This window comes from Amborella trichopoda, chromosome 2 (assembly GCF_054954075.1).
Source record: "Amborella trichopoda isolate Santa Cruz 75 chromosome 2, AtrichopodaSantaCruz75HAP2 v2.0, whole genome shotgun sequence".
Classification (NCBI taxonomy): Eukaryota; Viridiplantae; Streptophyta; class Magnoliopsida; order Amborellales; family Amborellaceae; genus Amborella; species Amborella trichopoda.
Window position 1 is genome coordinate 45,117,730 of NC_142337.1, and position 9,638 is coordinate 45,127,367.

Here is a 9,638-nt window from a genome sequence, read left to right on the forward strand (position 1 = left end):
TCAAACAATCACGTATGATGTTTACTTTGGATTGAAGCCCTTGATATCAGGGTCGCAACGGACTCGTTTTCAAGTTGATCTGAGGTCGGGGCTTCGTGATATGACCATTTGATTGAAGGGACCTCTTATTTACAAAAGTCTGTAAAGCATGAATTTTCTTAAGCAGCTTCTCTCTAAGATTTCTTCCGTCTCGGATCGCATCATGGGTCGTGTGCCATATATCAAAATGTGCGCGGCGACAAGACGAAGATCCTCCTGAAATTTGAGATCAATCCGATTTAAGATGAAGAAGGTATGACCTTTCAAATGTGATCTCGAAATCATATTGCACAGTTTCAATAAATGGAAACTAGTTCACCGAGGGTGTACCAAAATAATGTGTAGCCCACATTTTTTGGGTAAATTGGCCACAGGATGGTCCAGAAGTATGCAAATGAGTTGAAATTTAGTATATGAGGATTCTCGAACTTTCTGAATCCAATGGAAGTGGTCTAGTGTTTATCTGAAACTCCGATGATCGGACTGTAGTTATAAGGTGCATTTTCAGCATGCTAGAGGCCGAACCTGAAAACTGGTTTTGTCTCTGATCCACCTTAACGTCATCAGATTGCGATGAAACATGGGTGTTGTCCTTAGGGAGTCAAGCGCTACCTCTGCATGCTTTTTGGGACCCATCTATTGCTTTTAAAAAATTCGCTTCGGATCAGGGTTTATTTCAACAGTGCTTCAGTGGTCCGCAAGCATTTTGGCACCCGGGGGCCTAGGTGGCGATTAGCTTCCTCCTTATTCACATAAGGGATACACGTGTCTAAAAATACCCTAAAACAAACTTGTGGTAGCTTTCTAACAGCTAGTTCTAGTCTAATAGAAGGCTCAATTACTGACAGTACTGGCGATTTCTGATAAAGAGCCAATCGGTTCAAAAAGGGGAGTCAGCCAATTCCAGATATATGCTGGGAACCAAATCAGGTGGAATGATTTTCAATTCGAATAAAGTGATTCCAATCTGCATTGGAGATTTTCAAAACCTTAGTGTCGACTATCATACATGCCGAAAAACCGTAGTCCCATTGTATACTCTCTTGGTAAAGAAATCATGAAAAGATCACTCTGAAGGCATTAAGAGACTCTTGTTTGATCATTAGTAAAAATAGGGGAAACGAGTCCTAACGGGGGCTCAAACGTACACAAATTTGACCTCTTTGCCTCCTTTGAAGGTCAGACTGATATAAACAGTCTCGCATTCTCAAAACTCAAGTTGAAAATTCAAGGGAAGATTACAACTGCGTCAGTTAAATCCCTAACTGATTGTGTCCGAGGAATATCTATTCGTTGCAGTATCGTTGGACACACGCCAACATGCAAGACATACAACATACCAACACATGATTGGACCATAAATAATAAAGAACAAGTATCCATGCTCTCGGTGGGCATGAATTGCGTTAGGCAATCACATAACAAATACATTTTATTTTTTACTGTATGTGGTAATAAATACATGGGCAAGCTTTCTATGCATCCCTTACAACATAGAACTCATATACTTCCCCTTGTCCAACTGTCCATTTTGAATGGATGTCTAAGATTGCCCCAATCACAATGTCATGTCTCTACACTAATTTATTTTTAATTTTTTATATAAAATATTTTGAAACCAATATCCACTCCTCTATGTTATAGGGCAAGTAGTATAGGAACCTTTCCCTAATACATTAATAAACAGTTGACATTTTCTTGAAATTACCTCGATAGTTTTAGATGGGAGGCATTTCCGAAAATAGATTTTGATCCCACCACCCAAAAAGTGACATTTTTCTTACAATCATATAGCAAAAGATGGATGCCTGAACTTATACCTGTGCAAAATATGTTGAGTGCTATGGACACTCAAATATTCTTGCTTTCGTTAAGAGATGTCACTGGAAAGCTTCTTAAGATAGTAGCTCAGTTGATACACCAGTTTGAGGGGCCAAATGAATTTTTTTCATAAATTATAAATATGGTGCCGGTCAAGCATTTAGTCCAGATTATCTCAGCACACCAGCTCTGCCACAGTTATCTTACCGGTATGGATGCCAAAGTTGCTCTTCTTCTTACTGCTTTTGGAATAGAATGAAAGTAGGAAAAATATGTTTTGAGTGATGAAGAGATAGTAAAAAAAAGAAGCAAGCCCAAATAGTGGCCCAAATTGATTGCAACAAGTGCATGATGGCACCAATAGTATTGAACACCCTCAATTAATTTGCCACGGACCTCTACAATGTAGTATAGGGTTGACTGGAAAGACATGTTTAATCCTGTATGTTTGAGTCTTTCACAGATGACTTAAAGATCACTCCCAAAGTGGTAGTGTATGTTTGAGCCCTGGGAGGAATCAATAGGTTGACCCCTCTGATCATTTATTGTATAGGGCTCAAACATACACAATCATCCTATTCCAGCTCGACAAAATACGGGATCCGACAAGTCTTAGCATTACCCCGACAGGGTGCCATGCGCATTAAAATTCCCTTATGACAATGTTTTATAAGGGAATTCTGCCCTCTTTCTTTGATTTCTTTTGATTGATCCTTGCTGCTTGCCTGCAATTGGCATGGACTCCAAAAACAAGGCTCTTTTGAAGGGAAGCCTTCTTTAAGAGGTTCCTTCTCAAGGGTAAGGTCCTTGTCTGACAATTTACAGAGTCACATTTCATATGGGTGCGACACTTTGCCAACAGTTGCAGGCAAGCAAACCAACCTATCTTTGGAATAGTGTTCATACTATTGGAACCTAAGTTTCCCAGAAACGAGATTCCTTGAGACAGAGATGTAACATTTTGGGCCTGCTCTATTTGAGGGCAGATTACAATAATTTACCAATCCTCAATTAATAAGTCCAAAATATTGATTTAATTTTAGATGAGGAATAGAAGGGAATCCGTCAAAAAGATTTGGAGCCCCCCTTTTAAACCCCAAAAAACCAAGTTAAATCAATTTTAGAGAGGGGAGGAAAAGGATGTGGACCCTTCGTAGGTCTCAAAAATATTAATTAATCTTAAAGAGGACCTTTGTAGGCCTTAAAAAATAAATTAACTTTATAGAGAGGTATAAAAAAATATTTTGGACTATTTCTTGATCTTGCATGGCATCTTTGCCAAGGGGTCATAGTCCTTTGTAAGCCTAAAAAAGAAATCAGCTTTACTGAGGGGTAGGAAGGTAGTAAGCCTAAAAAATAAATCAGCTTTACTGAGGGGTAGGAAGGTAGTAAGCCTAAAAAATAAATCAGCTTTATTGAGGGGTAGGAAGGCAGTAATCCTAAAAAATAAATCAGCTTTATTGAGGGGTAAGAAGGTATTTATAAAAAAAAATTTGGGCTATTTCTCAATTTGTGCGTGTCATCGTTGTGCAGTCAGGGCCTTGCTAATCGTATCGTTCCAATTTTATCGAATATCTCCGAAAGCAATAAGATCTTCCAAGAAGAATACTATGTGATGCAGTTTATTCGAAACCTTAGATGTGGGACTAAAAATTGTTCCAGTGGACCACATGAACTTTATTCTCTCGCCACCTATGGGACCACCACTTCGATCACGACCCCAAAATAAAGAGAGTGTCTATTGTGCTCCCCTGGGAGCATGGTATATGTCTATTCCATCAAGCAAAAATCTTACTTAGGACATTTTTTATGATTAGAAATTTTGGTATCAAACTAATTATAACTAGATGATTATTTTTGAAAGAAACAAATTAGATATTGAGTCTTGAACATATTGATCATTCCGTCCAAAAATTAGATTGTTCCAATGTAATCTTGGGATGCCATTTTTTTTAGCCATATACAGAGTGAGAGTTTATTTTATTTTATTATTTTTTCTTTGAGGTTGGTTGCTGGGTTTTAGAGATCACATTCCAAAATTTGAGTTCTTAAAGATATTCCTAATGTCAGTATTGTCTGAGGGAGTAGATGGATGGTACACTCCCGTGGGAGTAACAAATCTTTGGGCAAATTAAAGCTTTCGCGCTGATTTGTGTTTTTTGGCCGGAAACATTGCAATTTGAACTTTAGGTTCAAATCTTGTTCAAATTAAATTACTAACCATTTGGGCTTATCTTTGAAACTCGCAACACGCTATCTTCTTCTACCTACCGTCTATGTAAACGATCAACACTTGGATTGTATCATTCATTACTTCAATTTTGTCATCAAATTCAGAGCCAAAACGTCCATTGTTGAAATTGGATGAATAAGATATGTTTCCCCGCTATAAGATACTAAAATGCTAGCACCATATGCAAACCCGATCTAAGTTCATTGATAAAATTTCAACTTTCATGCTCATCATGTGCGAGATCAATCTGGGTATGGACTGAAAATTAACCCCATATCTTGTTAAAAAAAATGCCATTGAAAATAGCCACTTCTTTATGCTTCTCAAGTGGGAGAACAGCAAGACATAGGTATCTAGAACTCAATGATAAAAAATAAAATTTAAAATATAAATTCAAAATTTTAAAAATAAAAAATTTAAAACAAAAATTTAAAAATTTAAAAAATTTTAAAAAAAAATAAAAAAAAATAAAAAAATACTAAAAACAAAAAATAAAAAATAAACAAATAAACAAAAAATAAAAAATAAAAAATAAAAAAATAAAAAAAAATAAAAAAAAAACAAAAAAAAATAATAAAAAGGAAAAAAAATAAAAAAAATAAAAAAAACAAAAAATAAAAAACAAAAAACAAAAAACAAAAAACAAAAAACAAAAAACAAAAAACAAAAAACAAAAAACAAAAAACAAAAAACAAAAAACAAAAAACAAAAAACAAAAAACAAAAAACAAAAAACAAAAAACAAAAAACAAAAAACAAAAAACAAAAAACAAAAAACAAAAAACAAAAAACAAAAAACAAAAAACAAAAAACAAAAAACAAAAAACAAAAAACAAAAAACAAAAAACAAAAAACAAAAAAAAAAAAACAAAAAACAAAAAACAAAAAACAAAAAACAAAAAACAAAAAACAAAAAACAAAAAACAAAAAACAAAAAACAAAAAACAAAAAACAAAAAACAAAAAACAAAAAACAAAAAACAAAAAACAAAAAAACAAAAAACAAAAAAACAAAAAACAAAAAACAAAAAACAAAAAATAAAATATAAAATATAAATTATAAATTATAAAATATAAAAAAATAAAATATAAAAAATAAAATATAAAAAATAAAAATAAAAATAAAATATAAAATATAAAATATAAAATATAAAATATAAAATATAAAATATAAAATATAAAATATAAAAAATAAAACATGAAAGATAAAAAAATAAAACATAAAATACTTAAGAATGGTGTTCCTAATATTATTGATTGGCTTAGTCCTTTTACCATAATAAATGTCATTTCTAAGCAATTTCCATTGTTACTGACAACTGCATCAGATAATTTATAATTTATTAAGAGTTTACTACCATCGGCAGTATTTAGAATTTGAGTGGTTTTGTCAAAATATTTAGTAAGAACTAGTCCTTCATTGATGCAATTTAGATCGGCTCCAGAGTCTATTAGAGCAAGTGATTGAAAACTATATTCATTTCGAATGACTATCCTTATTAACGTATACCATTTTTGAGTGATTACTTTATTTATTAAATTCAAATGGTTTTCTGGTTCTATTTTAAGTCCAGAGGATTCAGGAAGATCTGAGGATGATATTATTTTATTATTTTCTATTAGGTCATTGAATTGTAGTTCATCATCAGTTTCATTTTCAGGAAAGTCTGTAGCCATTTCTAATATTTTAATTCTATTTTTTAATTGTTGAACTTTGGTTTTTACTTCGTTTATTTCTTGTTTCAATCCAGCAATGGTAGGTTCTTTTTGTATAGTTTCTCTTTTATTTATTCTTCTTAATATTTCAGATAGACTATATTCTTCTTGGGTTTTTATTAATTGAGGAGGTTTATTTTTCCCTTTAGCTAATTGGATATATTGGGTTATAGCATCTCTTTTCTCATCAGAGTCAGAAATTTTGTCTATTAAATCAAGTATTAGATTTTCTTCTTTTAATAGTACATATACAGAAACAATCATGCATTATTATATCTTGATCTGAATCTTTACTTGAATCAGAAGTGTACCAAATCAAGTTTTCATCTTCAATTTTTCCTATTAATGTTTCAGTATCTGTGCCGTTAGAGGAGCTATTAGAAGTATCAATTACTTGAATTATATCATATAATTGATTTTGTATATTTTCATCAAACATCAAGGTATCTATTTTCTTTTTAACACGGCAATTACTTTTATAATGGCCAACTTTGCCACATTTATAGCATACTGGGAGTTTTCTCTTAAAGTTTGCTTTTGGAGCAAATTTTTGTATGAACTTATTTCGTTTTTGTTTTTTATTTTTCTGAAACCCTTTTGAAGTTCTATCTTTTGGAAGTTGTTTATATGTTTTTTTCTTGTGCTTTTTACTAGAAGAAGGAATTGTACTGAAACCAAATTGTTCACAAAAATCTCCTAGTTCTTTCTTTTCAGTCATTCGTTGTTTATCTAATTGTCTTTTTAATTTCATATCTGTGCAGAGGGCTAATCCTTCAGCAAATATTTCTGAAGAAAGTTCTCCTAAAGTATATTGTGAATATGATATTATTCCGCCATTTTTATTTTTTAACCTATTTTTGACCTTTTCAGCGAAAAGGTGTGGTAGACCAGCAATAAATTTTTCTTTCCAATGATCAGCACTAGAATCTTCTCTTAGTAATAGTCTAGAGAAAAAAACGTCTTTATACCATTTATAATGTGAAAGCGTGGGACATCTTAAATTAGAAAGCAAATCTTCAGATCTAGCCTCTAATAACGGTGTGCTACCTACCAAATGTAAGGTTATTGTATATATGAGTGTATTTACCGCATCGCTTTCGCTATGTGGTATATCTTGATTTAATTCATTTTTTACAACCCATTGTCGAGTTGCATTTAATATTTGGTTTTTTGTAGTTTCAGACATATGAAAATCCCACCAGCCAAGAAGCCGTCCTGTAAAGCCACAGACAATTGCTTTAGCAACATCTTGATCGTGGCTACCAGAGTCTTTACATGCGGTGGCATACATCGTCATATACCTCATTGTATCTAAAATTTGATGGTCTGACATTCCATCAATATTCCAATTTACTATAGTTCGTCCTGAGTAGGAGACAGTATGAGATATTAAATCTTCTTTAAATTGTATATCTACTAGCGTGGGCCAAGTATGATACATTCTTGATTGAGACACTGGTCTCCATTTTTTCCCATAGTCTATTATATTAATATTTAGACTTTCTTCTTTACAGGATTGTTCTATATTAGATATTTCAATATCAGTATTTATTGATTCTTCTTGTAGAACCATGGTTTCCGATTCTATTATCTTTGTTTTTCTTTTTGGGTCTATATTTAATTGGGCTAATCTTTTAACCAGTTCATTCATTAATTCTTTATTTTTTTCTTTTAGGACAAATCTATCTTTATTTATGGTAGGAGGTGGTTTGAACATAACTGCCTTTTTCTTTTCTTCTAGTATTTTTGGGGCTGACTGATTAAATTTTTTATTCGAGTGGCCTGCTTACCTAAAGATTTTAGATATAAGTTAGTATAATTATTTTGCACTACTATGTGAGGGATAATTTCAACTTTATGTGTGTGATCACCAGGGATTAACTTATAGGGTGTAGCTTTTGTTTCTAATTTTCCTTTTATTACAAGAGTTTGTTCTGGGGGATGAATATGTTGTATTTCATTTCCTTCAGTAGTATGGTAAGTTGTATATTGATTTTCTAATGTGTTAAGTTCAGGATTTAATTCTGATTCTGGTATTTGATAACCTTTTTCTTTTAGGGTAGCCACTAACCAGTTGAAAAAACCTATATTTTTCTATTTAAATATAAAATATAAAATATAAAATATAAAATATAAAATATAAAATATAAAATATAAAATATAAAATATAAACTATAACATATAAAATATAGACTATAACATATAAAATATAAACTATAAGATATAAGATATAAACTATAAGATATAAGATATAATATATAAGATATAAGATATAAGATATAAGATATAAGATATAAGATATAAGATATAAGATAAAATATAAGATAAAATATAAGATATAAAATATATAATATAAGATATATAATATAAGATATAAGATATATAATATAAGATATAAGATATAAGATATAAGATATAAGATATAAGATATAAGATATAATATATAATATATAACATATAACATATAAGATATAAGATATAACATATAAGATATAAGATATAACATATAAAATATAAGATATAAAATATAAAATATAAGATATAAAATATAAAATATATAAGATATAAAATATAAAATATAAGATATAAAATATAACATATAAGATACAAAATATAAGATATAAAATATAAAATATAAGATATAAAATATAAAATATAAGATATAAAATATAAAATATAAGATATAAGATATAAAATATAAAATATAAGATATAAGATATAAGATATAAGATATATATTTTATTGATATAGAATAATTTGGGAAGCAATTAAAGTATACTGGACCACTACATAGACTAGATTCTACCATGCCTAATAAGGAATTATTAAACTTATTATGTCTAGTATCTCTTAAACATACTAATATTGAATTATTAAGTCCTAACCTGAAAACCCAAGGATTCGATATGATCCCAAAATCTCAGAATTTAGCCATAGTATATAGAATATATTACAAAGTTATAACCACATTATGCCCCAATGTTTTACAACATGATACAAGAGGAAAAACAATATTTTTCCAAACCAATATTGAAAAATCTAATACTATCATACCAAAAACCATAGAATGGTCAGAAATTACTCTACCTGAATCATGGTCAATCTACAATGAAAATCATCAATACCAAGCCCCAATAATAAACAATATTCCAGAAAGAATACTAGAAAATTCTAATGGTAAAATAGAAATTCAATTTACCAACAATAGAAGAAATAACAGTAAAGATGATTCTAAAATAAAATCATCTACGAGACCTATAATAGAATTACCAAGAAGTTCTACTTCTTCTATAAATCCAAAATTAGAAAATCTATACAGGACAAGAGAAATATTGTCATCCCACAATATAGGTCCATACAAAAATCTGAATCTGAACAGAATATAGAAGAATGTTCCTGTAATATGCTATCCAAAGAAAATACATTAATAAATAATCTACTACCATCAACAATATTAAGTATTTCAGTAGTTTTATCAAAATATTTTGATGGAACTAAACCTTCATTAATACAATTTAAATCTGCACCTGAATCTACTAAAGCTAATGTTTGAAAATTATATTCTTCTTCAATGACAATTTTTACTAATATAAATCATTTTTGGGAAATAATTTTATTTACTAAGTTTACAGATATATTTTCTTCAACTTCTTTGGCTCCGGAGGTTTCTGGTTCTATATAACTAGGATCTGCTAGTTGATCAAATTCGATTTCATCTGTATCAGTTACAGTTCCTGATATGTCATTTTGTAATTCTAATATTTTGATTCTAGTTTTTAATTGTCCTACTTCTGTTTTTATTTCATTTACTTTTTTTTTTAATTCAGATAT

General features: G+C 30.0%; 1 non-coding gene across 1 annotated transcript; it reads right to left on the bottom strand.

Annotated features, from left to right (window-relative positions):
- Nucleotides 1-3,347: 3,347 nt before the first annotated feature.
- LOC148783235 (U6 spliceosomal RNA) lies at nucleotides 3,348-3,453 on the bottom strand. The gene has a single exon (XR_016050761.1). It is a non-coding gene; the product is annotated as a U6 spliceosomal RNA (small nuclear RNA).
- Between the last annotated feature and the right edge of the window lie 6,185 nt (nucleotides 3,454-9,638).